The 13,854-nt window shown below is 36.8% G+C and overlaps 1 pseudogene; it reads left to right on the forward strand.

The window, feature by feature from the left end:
- Positions 1–6,316: 6,316 nt before the first annotated feature.
- On the forward strand, positions 6,317–12,763 carry LOC127420196 (cytochrome P450 2J3-like; annotated as a pseudogene).
- The last annotated feature ends 1,091 nt before the right edge of the window (positions 12,764–13,854 follow it).

Raw genomic sequence — 13,854 nt, forward strand, 5'->3', positions numbered from 1 at the left:
ACAGGTTAAGTTAACAGAACAGATGTTATCAAACTTGGAGAAAAACACAAAGAATAGCCTGTTTTTCCTGTTATTCCTGCCATGTCCTGCATACACAAACTCCTCAAAAGGTCACCTTAATAAATGTCTGACTAGTGGCTATAGGCAGCACTTCAGCACATAACATACACAACACATTACAGTTTAAATCATATTGCATCGCCTTGCCGGACAACGAAAGATGCATTTAATAGATCCTGGTTTCCTTCTCTCACCCTCCCTACAAAACAAGTTGAATTACATTATATTAGCTATGCTGATGAACGTGGTTAGGACATTTTTCAATTGCTAAAGCTCGCTGCTTGCTCTGTAATTTTATGTTGCTAGGGTTACAAACAGCACATTAATATTAATATCGAACGGTGATTAAAACTGACCGGAACTACCTATGCATTCAGCGGTTTGAACTGCACACATTCCAGCCAATCAGAATCAAGTATTCAAACAGACCATAGTATATATATATACCTGCACATTGACCTGCACATCCACTGTTCTTTTTTCTACCTTTGTCTCCGGTCGTTTAGCAGTGATTAAATCTTCTAGCGCTTCTTCATGCCAGCAACAGCTCAACTGTTAGTGTTGCCACCTTGCGGACCCACTAATTAGTGCAAATCATTCCGGGCGCATGTGCGTACTGCGTGTTCAGAGTATGCACGGTTAAGACCTGGGTATACTTGGTTTTTCTGAGTTTCTTATAGGATCGTGCCCTGCAATTCTCTTTGTGATACTCGCCAATGATGCACACAGACGAGAAATGTCAGTGTGTCAAGAAAATCTTGGCCACATGCGGACAGTCCACGCAGACCATGCTGATGACAAAATTTGCATCATGCATACTGTGCACGGAGCTATCAGCAACGCGGAAAACCGAAGTTGGCTATACTTGGGCCTTAAGAAAAATCAGGCCGCACGCGTTCAGTGCTTGAGCACTCTGCTGATGACGAAATTTGCGGCACGCAAACACAGACACCTAGCACTCACGTCTAACCAAAGTAAACTCTAGGCTTAATTCAGGTGTCTCGAGATGTGCATTTTGAAAAGTTGAAGTTCTGTTTTAACTGACACGGCATCTAAAAAATGAAGCACTCTTGCACGAGACACTGAAAAAACACCGGGAGGCAGTAAAATGTCCGTCAAGCTCATGTTTACATAGAAAACTATTGGAAAACAGTGCAGACGGACGCAAAAAAGCATTCGGTGTGAACGACCCCTCAGTGCGATGGGCAAAATATTACCCACTTGAAATTATGTTAGGCTGTTAAACTATAACCAATAAAAAGTCAATATCAAGAATGTTTATTTAATGCAAGCCAACAAAGTTATGAAGTTTTCATGTTAAATACACGGTCCTCAGTAAGATTTTAAACACACCCAAAGTTTTGACATTACTGATACAGTGCCTAAAGGTATCGATAGTTCACCCAAAATTACAATTTGATCTTTTATATATTATTTATATAGACCATTTCTTTGACATAAACAATAACAAAGGAATTACAACGCTACTGCACATGTCTGGTTCTGAAGCATTTGGGACATGGCTTCATGCAGAATCTGCCAATTTCTGACTCCCTAGTATGGTTATGGTTAGGGGTAGGTGTAGGGATGGGCTTTAGGGATGGATAGGGTTAGGGTTAAGTGTAGAGGTGGGGTTTATGGATAGGGACCAATCAGGTAGCATGGAGTAGGTTTTTGGCGGGGAGTCAGATTTCAGCATGACACCTGTAGCAGCATTTTTATAACCCAGAACTGTCAAAGCAAATGACAAGCCTGTACTTTTCAAGTCTTGCTAAAACGGAACAAATAAGATATATGCAAAAACTGAAAATAAACAATGAGGTGTCATTACAGGATCTTTAAATATGACTTTGAGGCAACAACTTTTCTTAAAGGACATTTAACGTTTACCTGAAGTAACTTATCCAGATCACTGAGTGCGTCTAAACGAAAAAGGCGATGAAAGCATATCGTAGTTTAGATGTTTACAATTATTTCCTTAACAAAAAGTTCAGGAAGGTTGCTCCCATGATAATTAATAAATCTGTTAACACTGCAAGCAATGTGCAGCTTCACTGATTATAATGGAAGCGATCTATAAGGTTACTTTTAGAGCCCGTAAATAAATACTCTGACTAAACTAGCCAGCTAGACTGTATCTATCAAACTAACAATTAGTTGGCAAAAGTTTTGTTCACCTACCAAAGGATAAACTTTTTTGTTTGTTTTTAGGTAACATAAAACATTATGTAAGTTGGGTGAATTCAAGTAAATTGGGCCAGTTTTTGACATCGAGATGACTGTGGACAAGTAGCCCAATTGACCTGAATTCACCCTAAATTTTGTGAAATTCACTTTCAGTTTAGTTTGACAATCATTGCTGAATTTGCTACACTGCAAGCTATCTGTTGCACTGTGTAAATAGATATAAATGAAGTATACTGCATTATTAAGTATGAGTTTAGGGTTGGGGATGGCATGATTGTATGCAATTGTGCACTGCAAGCAAGGAGCAGAATATTAAGTTAGTATGTAATTTAGTGCATGTGTGAATGTTGCGTTTAGAACACACTTCTCAGTCCAATCCAATCCGCTGCAGTTTGTTGCGACAGTGAGAGCAGCCAATTATCTCCCCTCACTTATTAAAATTAATGAAGTGTGTTTTTAGCTAAAGGAGATATACACTGTTCTGTAAGCCTTAAATGTGATCAACCATAAAGGCAAAGGGAGAGCGATTGTAATTAGCCCAGATTAATTGTTAAAATGGACATTTTTTCTGACCTAATATCAATTCTGCTGGTACTTGATTATTATGTTTAGTTACACTAGAAAGATGTGCCAGATTTCTTTCACACACAGAGCTTAAGTGAAGGACACTTAAAGGGAAAGTTCACCCAGAAATCAAAATTCTGTCAAAATTTAGGCTACTCACTCTCATGTTGTTTCAAACCTGTATGATGTTATTTTGACTGTTGAACAAACAGTCTAATCTAAAGGAGATGCAAGGCAGTATGTTAGTCTCAGTCACCATTCACTTGTACTGCATCTTCCATTTAATGAAAGCGAATGGCGACTGAGGCTCATTCTGCCCAACATCTCCTTTTGTGTTCCACGAATGGAAGAAAGTGGGTTTGGAACAATATGATGGCAGAAGTTTCATTTATGGGTTAACTATCCCTTTAGAAACATCTACAATTTTGTAAAACCACTTTAAAAACAACTGACAAAAACAGTTGCCTGCTGACAATAATGTAATCATTGAATCTACGAATCTAGGCCATTGCCACCTCATCCACATCAGGTGCAATAGACGCTGTGTCATTACTGGCAACATTATGCATTTAAGGTCAAGGGTGTAATATAATTTCTCGCACAAATTGATTTTTCAGGTTTGGGTTCCTCTGTGAGAACTGTATGATAATTTAAAGTATTTTCCCTCTGACCTGTACCGTACCCCATGTCCTAGTTTTAAATGCAGTGTTTGAAAATGCAGGACTATTATGCATGACTAGTCTGTTATACAATTCCTTATTCCTGAGATATGGGATGAAACATCTCCCGGAATTTTACCTGCCATTAGTTTTGAAAATAGCAACATTTCCATATTGGAATTAATCAGAGATGCTCACTAGAATTTTCTTAGCATACTAGCCATATTTTCTCAAACAGTTCTTAATGCAAACAAAGATATTTGTAAGGATGTATGTAGTTTTTTTGTCCATACAATGCAAGTCAATGGGGTACAGAAATGTCAAGCTCCAAAAAGAACATAAAGGCAACATAAAAGGAATCAATACGACTCGAGTGGTTTAATCCATGTCTTCTGAAGCAATAAAATCAATTTCAGGTGAGAAACAAACCAACATTTAAGTCCTTGTTCACTATAAATCTTGACATCCAGCCCAATTGGAACACATGCAGTGCAGATTTCGGGATGGTGATTCTTAAACGCTGCCAGGTACTCAATCCCGGTATCCTCATACATCAATAGGACGTTGAATTTTCATTTTCTAGTGTTTATCATCAACCTTTTGGGCAGATGTGGTACATTCCTATGTATCCCAAACATGCAAGCCATCAATATTTATTGTAAATTAGGACTTAAATTTTGCTCTGTTTTTTACCCAAAGGGATTGTACTGCTTCAGAAGACATGGATTAAACCACTCGAGTCGTATGGATTACTTTTAGGGTGCCTTTATGTCCTTTTTGGAGCTTGAAAGTTTAAGACCCCAAAGACTTAAATTGTATGGACAAAATCTCCTCATACATTCTTCAAATTATCTTGGGGGAAAAAAAGTCATACGAGTTTGGGTTGGCACGAGTGTGAGAAAATGAGAGAATCGTCATTTTTGGGTGAACTATACCCAAAAACATCATATATACATATATATATATATATATATATATATATATATATATATATATATATTATTTTAGGGAATCCATTTTATATTTTCTGCATCCCAACAATGATTTGTCCAAATCTGTTATCCAAATTTTTATAGGATTTTTAGACAATTTCCTTCAAATGCAAAATATGTTTATTTCATCAAATTGAAGCTGACATTGAAGACTTTGAAAAAGCATCTTGCGGGAAAAATTTCTTATAGGTCTTCTGACCTTCTCGCCTCAACATTCGATTTTAAGGAGTAATGCTGCAAAAGTTGTACTGTATTTAATGGTTTCTTTTGTATCAGCAAGAATGACATAAGTATTGCAATCGTAATCACACCTGATGGGCCAGCGGATGGATGTACAAGGAATCATGATATTTCTGTGTGCTGCTTTTGGTGAAACACCTGTGTGATGTTTGTTCAAAGATGCCAAACATGCCGCCTGGCCCTTTCCCTCTGCCTGTCATTGGAAACATTATGACTTTAGGTTTTAAAGATCCACTGGGCTTCTTTCAAATGGTAAGTGTTAATGTTTGGACTTGATACACATACCTTTAGCCATTTAGTACATATAAGACATTGTACCATCTGTATATTTTCACTGATGTATTTTTTAGCTAGCTTGTGAGATACGGGAGTTCACCCATATACAAATTTGTAAAATAATTCTGTGAGAATTTATAACATGAAGGGTCTGATTATGTCTTATGGGCACATGTGGCGTCAAGTATTTTGGTGTGGAAAAGAAAAAACTTTCTCTGCGACTCTGAATGAGGTTAGTGAGTGCAATTTTATCGCCGAACACTACATTTCTCTTTACAAGCAGGATTTGCAACATTTTATTAAAAATCTGCAAATTGATTGAAATGCGTCATTTTATCAGACATGTTTGCAATACATGCTGTCCTCTACAGGCCAAAAATTGCAAGTTGCCTGCAAGTGTCTTTTTAAAGGTCAGTTTTTTTAAAGCCTCATGCCGGTTGATCATTTCTCACTTTTCATAAATTAATATATTCTAGAAAGGATAAAGCAATTTTAACAGATGTTTGAAATCCTGTGCAGGTCGTTTTTAATGTTCACAAATCTCTTAATATTGCAATTGGCTCTTTTCTTGTTTTTTCTAGGTTTGCCCTTTAATCCACACCATCTTTTGACCAGTGCAGTGGCTAATATAATCAGTGGCTTGGTGTTTGGCCACAGGTTTGTGTATGATGACCATCAATTCCATCTGATGCAGCAGTATATATACATACATAGATGACGTTTCAGCTTCCTATCTCTAACTGTGGTTGGGTATGTAGCCTGCATACTAATACAATAACACGCTTTGTTCTTTCATGTTCAAAGATTACTGCTTAACAAATGAGGAATTTAAAATAATTTGTGTTTTAATTCAGCTGATACAGTGTGAATACATGTGCTGAAATTAAAAATTACATTTGAACATCACACACAAAACCAGTAAGCAAAAAATTAAAATGCTACGAAAAAATAAATATATGAAAATGAATATTCAGTTGCTGAATTAATGTAAATAAGTCAAACTGAACTGGAATTGACCCAAACTTTGTGGACTGACAATAGAGATAGACCGATAATCAGTTTGACCGATATTTTTTACAGATACTCTCACTTTTATACTCAGTCGGTTATCGGTTCTTTAATTTTCATTATGTGAAAAAACTGATATGAAATAATAATAATAATAATAATAAAATCACATCAGTTGTCGGACACTTAAAACAATCGGTATCGGTGATATTTAAAAAAAAAAAAATGCCATATCGGTCGATCTCTAGTTGACAGGTGCTAAGTTAAAGCTTCAGTTAATACTGGGAATTTATTTTTTTCTCTACAGTTATATAATCAGTTTCAAAACTGATGTCCTTGCTCCCAGGACAACACCAGACTGCATTTGCCAGCATCTCTAAACTTCATCCCTTCATGCATGAGGAAATCAACAAACACATAGAGGAGAGAGACCCATCCAATCCCAGGGACTACATTGACTGCTACCTGGATGAAATTGAGAAGGTAGTCTTAGAAAATTCTCCTTTTTGAGGGTTTAATTGGCAGTCGGGACACGACTTTGTACATTTTGCATCCTCCTTTATAAATAATCATGTTTGCACATGTGAGACCCAAATGCAAACAACTAGAAAACAACTGCAATTCCTTAAGGTCCTTGGTGTGGACTTCTCAATAGAATCCGTTGAGCAATTAGCACCACCTCCTGGTGTAGACAGGCATGGAAATACAAGTTCTTAACCAAATATTCCCTTTATACACAAATATTACACATATCTGCCCTACAGCATATATCACATTTAAAGTTTTTTTTTTAATATTATTTATTTATTTATGATAGGAGACTCATTGCTTTAATGCAAAATATACAACTCATCTGACAATACAGATTTCTTTCATTCTGACCAAATTACTCTAAATTAAATCATGACATAAATATTTAAAAACATAAATAAATACGTAATGAAATTGTTAAAAACTGTAAAATCATTCATCATTAAAGCACTATATAAGTCCAAAAATGTGCCTGTTTTTTTTTTTTTTCTTTCTTCATTTAAACACTAGTTAGAGTCCATTTTCATTTACACATTATCTTTGGGTTGATTTTTCATCCAAGTGTAATGGTGGCCAGCTGATAGATAGCTGTGCAATGTGTATAAACCTCACTCTCCTGACCTCAAGAGGTGCATTAGCGACTGACGTTAGAAGCTGTAGCCTTTAGCCTCCTTGTTAGCACACCCTCCTCCCATGCTGGAGACGCTGGTTTGAGTCCGTACGGAGCGGGTAGAACAGGAGCGTCATAATGATGCCATGACCTGGATGGGAGTGAGGTTTAGGGGGGTGAGTGTAAAGGTGGCCAGCTGATAGATAGCTGTGCAATGTGTATAAACCTCACTCTCCTGACATCAGGAGTTGCACTAGCGACTGATGCTAGAGGTTGTAGCCTTTAGCCTCCTTGTTAGCACACCCGCCTCCCATGCCGGAGACACCAGTTCGAGTCCGTACGGAGCGGGTAGAACAGGAGCGTCATAATGGTGCCATGACCCGGATGGGAGTGAGGTTTAGGGGTGTGAGTGTAAAGGTGGCCAGCTGATAGATAGCTGTGCAATGTGTATAAACCTCACTCTCCTGACCTCAAGAGGTGCACTAGCTATTGACACTAGAGGCTGTAGCCTTTAGCCTCCTTGTTAGCGCACCCGCCTCCCATACTGGAGACGCCGGTTTGAGTCTCATACAGAACGGGTAGAACAGGAGCGTCACACAAGCATGAGCATCGTGTCTTTTCATATTAATTTTCAGAGTTTAGTCAAAGACAGCGAGCATTAATTTTCAAAGCAGGACATCCTCTTTCATCAAGAACTTCTCTCAAAGAATCAACATATTGTGCATTTTCTAGTCGAACATACTGCTGAACATACTGTTGAACGCTGCTAAAAATGGTCCACATATCTAAGACAATGATACTGTCATTTACAGCATTTATATCAGCCAACATTTCCGTTACATTTTCTGTATGGGTTAAAATTAAGTCATTACCATTTTAGTGCCAAACACCAAATTTCTCTTTACAAGCAGAATATGCCAGTAATTTACTAAAAATCTGCAAACTGATTGAAATGCATTATTTTTTGTTGTCTACAGACCAAACTTTTTACAAGTACAATTGTCTTTTAAAAGGTCAAACTTAATTTAAAGTTTGGCAACTTTAACTGCAGTTTAGCAAGAAGTCTCCAGTGTTCCAGTGTGAAAATAACGTGCCTAAACTCACTAACCAGAAAGTTAAAAAGGAATCGATTTTGAAGGGTGACACCAACACTGTGTGGTGGATCTGTTTGCAGCAGGCACAGAAACCATCTCTAATGCGCTCAGATGGGCATTACTCTGCATGGCCAAGTATCCAAAAGTACAAGGTGTGATGTCAAGGATCACTTCCTTTTGCTTGTCCTCAGTAAAAACTGCTGTAACCTGATGGCAATGCATGTTCTTCTTTCTATATTATTTTCGAAAAATTTTGAGAAAGTCCAGTCTGAGATTGATCAGGTGATTGGACAGACATGTCCACCCTTGATGGATGACCGAACAAACCTGCCACACCTACGCTGTGATCCATGAGATTCAGAGGTTTGCAAACAATACTACCTTTATGCCTCCAAGAATGGCCAAAAAGGACACCACAGTGACAGGATGTCCCATTCCAAAGGTCAGTACATTGCTGCATACATGCATACGTTGTACAGAAAGTTTTAAACAAAACAGCTTTAAGGTGCAGTATGTTAGATTCAGAAACCCTTGTTAATAATGACACCTGTGGCCGTTAAGTGAACTGCAGACACTCCATAGGGCCGCGAGCGAGCGAGCATCGACCAAAACAATGACGTAACGTACAAAGAGACTGAAAGTGATTCACCGGCATCATGCTGACAGATGAGGTAGCATAATTAAAATTACACAGTTATGATTTGTTACTACAAACTTTGAGAGTGTATATTATATTTGACTCTCCAGTGCTGGAACAGGGCTAAAACAAAGTGTGGATATAGGTCTGACTATGCGAGACTGTAGTTTGAAGTAATCACTTTTCTTTGCATGATACATTGACTGCATTTATACGATTGCCTATGTCGGCGTTAGCTAGCTAGTCAGCTTTATCAATAGCAGTTAGCTTAATTTGGTGGATGATGACAGTAACTGTTTATAAAATAGACTGTACATTATAAATATGTTGACACAATTCAGTATTGATGTGATTCCATCACAACTGTCATTTTGATATATCGATGCGCTATTGTTTTATAATAATAGGTTGTATATACGTATTTTCTGTATAACCAAGTTATGTTACACTAATGAATGGGTATTTTTGTATTATCTTGAACATTGTCTAGAATTCATTTCATGTGTTATTGTAGTTTACCTTGCTGAATAATTACAGATTAACATTGATTATGACAGTTACTGTGAATCAGCATACCTGAACTTTAGTATAAAGAGAAGATCGTTGAAATTATTTATAGGTAGCTTGCAATTTGTCAGCATTAGCAGGCAAGATCAAGTTAGCTAAAATTACACAGATCAATCCTTATGGCACTATATTTCACATGCTTTGCAGTTATGTAAGCTTACCTGTCCAATAAGAAGAACGGCAATTCAGGGTTGGTTTTGATCCCCAAAACCGAACGAAGGTCCCTCTAGGAATCAAATGTCCTGCCGATGTTCACTCTAGTTTTCGCTCGACCACAATCACGTTCCCGCTTAGCCAGATGGGATTCAGTAGATACATTTTATTTTTATTTATTTTTTGGCTTACTCAGAGTTTGTGTAGGAGTCGGTGTTGTGCTGGGAGCCGGCCTTTTACCGGATTCCATCTCTAAGATAACGTTACCTAGTGTTGCAGTTTGTTGTCGCTGTTGAATAGCGGAAGAGAATCATTGAGGCAAGGCTCTCAGGAGCACGCATAAAAGTCACATCCTTTGGATTTTCCCAGCAAAAACGACCCGCTGCCTTCGCATGAAAATCAGTCTTCAGGCTTTAATAGGCAACCTATGAAGTCCAGGAAGGGCTCATCTTTTAAGTTGCATTACAAGCCGTTCACGCATTGGCAAAAAAAAAAAAAAAAAAGGTGAATATTATATGAAAATTGTTTCATATTGCACCTTTAACCTGAAACTGAATGGGACTACAACTTACTCAGTGTTTATTAACAAAACTTCCTTCTTTATCCTTGGACAGGGAGTGATAGTGACACCAATGCTAAAGCCAATCCTACAGGACAAGAATGAATACAGGACTCCATATGAATTTAACCCTGCTCACTTTCTGGATGAAAATGACACATTTTTGAAGAGAGAAAGTTTCATACCATTTTCAGTCATGATGAGGACTATGTAGATCCTTGCAGATCTATTGTTATTATAAGCTATATATACTGATCTAGCCCCTGATTTGCAGGTAAGAGGATGTGTCCAGGTGAGCAGCTCACTCGTATGGAGCTCTTCCTCTTCTTCAACTCTCTCATGCAGAATTTTACCTTCCTGCCACCTGAGGGACAGACGCTAAGTATAAAAGGAACCATTAGTGTCACTTCTAGACCTAAACCCTTTCAGATATGTGCTGTACCTCGATAGAGTACAATTTTAATCAACAAATTCAGCTTCTTTGTATATTAACATTTATGTATTTGGTAGATGCGTTTATCCAAAAGAACATCCAGTGCATTTATGGTAAATACTTAATAAGTGTTGGCTAGATTACCTTAAAAAATTTAATCTGGCACTCATTACAAATTACACTTCTGTAATAAAATTTTTTAAATTACATTTTGTAATAAATCTAATCTGATTACTGTTTGATTACTTATTGCATGTTTTGATGAATATCTAATTTTAAGTGTATTAACTACCAATTCACCCTCTTTTCAATGAACATTAGCCATTTGTGCGCCTCTTTTAAAGTCAAGACTGATAGATACTGTAATGTAATCCATATGTAATCCATAAAGTAACTGTAATCTGAGGACACAATTTAATTACAAGTACTGATTTTTGTAATCATATTACGTAATCCTGATTACATGTATTCCATTACTACCCAACACTTTTCCTGGGAATTGAACAAACAACCTTGGTGTTATGAGCACTACACTTTACCAATTGAGCAGGAACTCTTGTGATTGCAACTCACTTGAATCCTGTTCCAGTGCCAGTGCGTATAATGTGTTTATTCATTTCCCAAAGGAACACTGAGCTACAGCTCACATATTAATTACAGACTCTTTACTGAATGTGTTTTTGATAAGTAATTAATCTAATCTGCAAGCAATTAAAGGGGTCATGGCATACTCTTTTTTTATATATATATAATTGTATTATCTTCCTTGAGGTCCACTGATAATTGAAACACTCTTTGGTGTTCAGGAATAGTGAGGCCACACTAGACCTGTTTGTCCTGCTCTCTCTCTCAGTTAACTGAAACACCAGTGGGCGGGACCAAGGACAAAAGTAGGCGTTGATTTTTATTTTTTATTTATATTTTTGCTGTAGTGGTAGTCTTGAATTAATGGCCCCCCTAGTGATGTAGGGAAGTCGCTGAATTAGAGAATGGGGCATTTTTGCAGTTTGGTTTCAATAAATGCTTTTATTGCATTGGGGATTAAGTTTTAAGTTCTGAAATGTACAGTATGTTTTTAGAGTAGAATGACCTCTTAAATGTCAAAATATCAAGGAAAATTTGATACCACATGACATGACCCCTTTAAGATACTGGAACCCTATTGTGTTCAGATTTTCTAATACAGTATGATATTTCTGCCCTACAACCGGCAGTTGAAGACTGTAAAGCGCAGAAATCCCAAACCAGGTAGGATCCCACAGATGACTGTAGATGGCACTAGATAAGATAATTACAATTTTTGCTTATAACTTCATTACCGAATGGGCTGTAGAAAAAAATTTAGATGGTTCTTTGACCTACTTTTTTAATGTCATATTTTAATATTTTGTCTGATTCACAGGAAATTGTGAAGATCATCTAGAGACACTTCTACCAAAAAGTTGTCAAAGAATGTATCGAACTGTTTGGTGTATACGGGACAATACCTTTTTCGGTCTTTGCCTATAGTGACTAATTTGCCTGTATCTTGTAAATGCAATATCACAAGTTCACAAAACTTGGTACACATGGGCATCAGGACAATTTGAAGAAATGTGCCAAATTTCATCCATTTCTTTCAATTCTTAAACTGCAACACTTTGTGATTTTTTTCCTACTCAAAGATAAAAGTGAAATATGTTTTGGTTAATTTTATAATGCTCTCAGTTGCAAGTAAGAATGTTCTTTCAGCTCTGCTTAACACATTTTAACATATATAATTCCATTCTGCACAGTTCCAGAGATTTCTACATAAAATCAGTGTTGAAAATGCAGACTCGCTGTGATTCTACTTATGGTTCACACATTTTCCATTTCAAATTTAGACAATATTGAAGACAATATACCTTATGTAACAGTACATGAAATATAAATGTACACTCAATTTCTATCCAATAAATACAAGATATTTTACATTTGCACTTGCAGTCATCTATCCTTTTCGTCTCAACAACGAGACAAAAATATGCACCATATTTTAAGATGACTTCATCTATTTTATGAGTAATAGGCAACACAAATTTTATCATTAATAGGCAGTACAAATGTTTAGATTATAACTGTTCATCACCATCAAATACATTAGAGGAGTTCATATGGGGAGCCACTTTGAACAAAGATCTTATAATTATAAATATATAACTATAATGTATCGCCTTACAAGTCATGCGCTATATAAGTGTTTAGATGTCATGAGATAGCATTGTGTGAGGAACAGGGTGAAAAGTAAGTGATTTGTTTGAAAGGGAATTAAAGTCATTGTTGTTGTAGCGCCTCTTGTGTTCATTTCACCATGAAACTGCCACTATATGTACAACAAACCATGTAAAAATCATTTGGCAAAAATGTAGGTATAGTAACGTGTTTCCATGAGACCAGGTTGGTACTATCTAATACCGAAAGGAACATCAAGCTGTAAAGCACCAGCCGACTGCATTTCAATCAATCGCACCAAAACATTTCAATTTCAGACAGACTTTCTTTTTCCAGACAAACATTAAAATTCCTTGCCTCAGGCCGCTTTGAAGTTTATTCTTTGCCTGTCTGTGATGTTTGCGTGCTTCTTAAATGAATCTGTGGGCTTCTCTTCAGGTACACATCCAGGGGGACTGGGCATGTGCCATTGAGGTTTTTTGGCTTGGTGGAGGACCAACAGCATATTAGCCAGGTGGTTATAATAGTGTATAATCAAATAAATCAGTATACAGTGTGTGTGTGTGTGTATATATATATATATATATATATATATATATATATTGGTCTTTTCCTATTTTCTTATCTTGCTCTCTATACTTCCAAAGTGTAGTAGTTATGTAGTAGCTCTGTTGAGATAAATGTGTCGGTCATGCACCATCATGTAACAATAACAGTACATTTTTATAAACATTGTAGAATAAGACATGTTCTGAAAAGTCCTTAATCTTACACAAACTCCACAAAAGGCCACCTTAGTAAATGACAAGTTCCTAGCAACTTGTAATTAATGAAAAAGGACATCTGTAAGAAAATATTAATGAAAATGGAACGAACATTCCCTACAGCCCTATTACAAGTCGTATGGAAAAAATATTAAAGTATTAGATGAAGTGAAATGCGTTTCCCATTTTTAAGAGCATGCTGCATAAAACCATAACAAGTTTATGATCTCTGAACTACTACACTGATGTAACATCTACTTGCTCACTGTTCATTCTCAAGACCTTCCAGAATTTGATTGGAGGGCCTTCGGAAGAGCTGTTACCAAG

Source organism: Myxocyprinus asiaticus, chromosome 29 (genome assembly GCF_019703515.2).
Source record: "Myxocyprinus asiaticus isolate MX2 ecotype Aquarium Trade chromosome 29, UBuf_Myxa_2, whole genome shotgun sequence".
Classification (NCBI taxonomy): Eukaryota; Metazoa; Chordata; class Actinopteri; order Cypriniformes; family Catostomidae; genus Myxocyprinus; species Myxocyprinus asiaticus.